General features: G+C 49.7%; 1 long non-coding RNA gene across 1 annotated transcript; it reads left to right on the plus strand.

The window, feature by feature from the left end:
* The first annotated feature begins 528 nt into the window (after positions 1-528).
* LOC114072452 lies at positions 529-841 on the plus strand. The gene is made up of 2 exons (XR_003574178.1): positions 529-600; positions 734-841. It is a non-coding gene; the product is annotated as an uncharacterized LOC114072452 (long non-coding RNA).
* Positions 842-1133: the final 292 nt, after the last annotated feature.

Here is a 1133-nt window from a genome sequence, read left to right on the forward strand (position 1 = left end):
CTCTTCTGTTCCAACTCCCGCAAAGTCAGGACGAGAAATCCACCTTACAAGGTGCTTTTCTGTATCCTCCACTGTCACATCTGATGAAAGATTAGATTGGTTACACCCCATGCCGGGTTTAGGTGTAAAATTCTTTCAAATCTCGCCATCTGGAACAGATTTGCTTCGTTTCTGGGGAGGGCATTGACGGTGTGTGAGCAGCTCCAGCTGAGAGAAGAGCCAGTTCCATCCGTCACTGCTCACATGGTGACTGATGACTGACAACAACCATTTTGCAAATTTACCTTCCAAATCATTAATTCTTTATATTTTTTTTATTTTTTTTTATTTATTTTTTTATTATGATCACAGGAATGGTAGAACCTGAGTACCTCTGATATCTGAAGGACTGTGGGTGTTTGTTCCAAGAGATGGGTGAAGCAGGGCTGAAGGCAGCAAGGATTTCCTCTCCCCCAACAGGAGGAGGTGGGAAGGAGGTAAAGCAGCACATTTTCTGCTTCGCTGTGATGTGATTTTTCTCATCGCCAGATCTCAGTGTCCTGCCTCACTCTCAGCTGTTGTGCAGTAAAGCCACCAAGAAACATTCATCAACCCGCCCAGGTAGGTTTGGTCGGTTGGTTATTTGTCACCGCTCTCTGCTTAATGAAACAGTTATTAAACAGAGGATCTAATTCTAGAAGCCAACAGAAAACAGAGCAAGGAGCTCAGCAGACTGAATACATTTTGCCTCCAGGCACTGCCAACCCTCCTGAACGAGGGGACAAAGTGAAAACTGGAGATGTGTGCGCTCAGACCGCAGGGCTGGGAAAGTGGAGCTGTCTGAGTGTACGCTGGTGAGAAATGGTGTGAAAATTACATGTCTGCCGGACTCCAGCCCAGCTGTGCAGCACCCAGGGGTATGCACTGCTCTGCCTTTCTGCTATTCTTGGCTCTCCTCGTCCCTCTGAAGTGGCAGATGACATCTCGGGAGGCCCCGTACGCGACACGATCCGCGCGCTCCGCAAAACCCCCGTGCGGGATTAACACGGACATCTCGGCGTCTTTGGGGAGGGTGGCCTGGAACTCGGTGCCACTGGGGGGAATTCGCTCCCTGAGTGGAGCACTGGGGAGTTTTGGAGCCTTGGGAAGGGCCA

The sequence above is a fragment of the Empidonax traillii genome, unplaced genomic scaffold (assembly GCF_003031625.1).
Source record: "Empidonax traillii isolate 1590-97213 ecotype Southwest subspecies unplaced genomic scaffold, ASM303162v1 scaffold3234:size14141, whole genome shotgun sequence".
NCBI classification, from domain to species: Eukaryota; Metazoa; Chordata; class Aves; order Passeriformes; family Tyrannidae; genus Empidonax; species Empidonax traillii.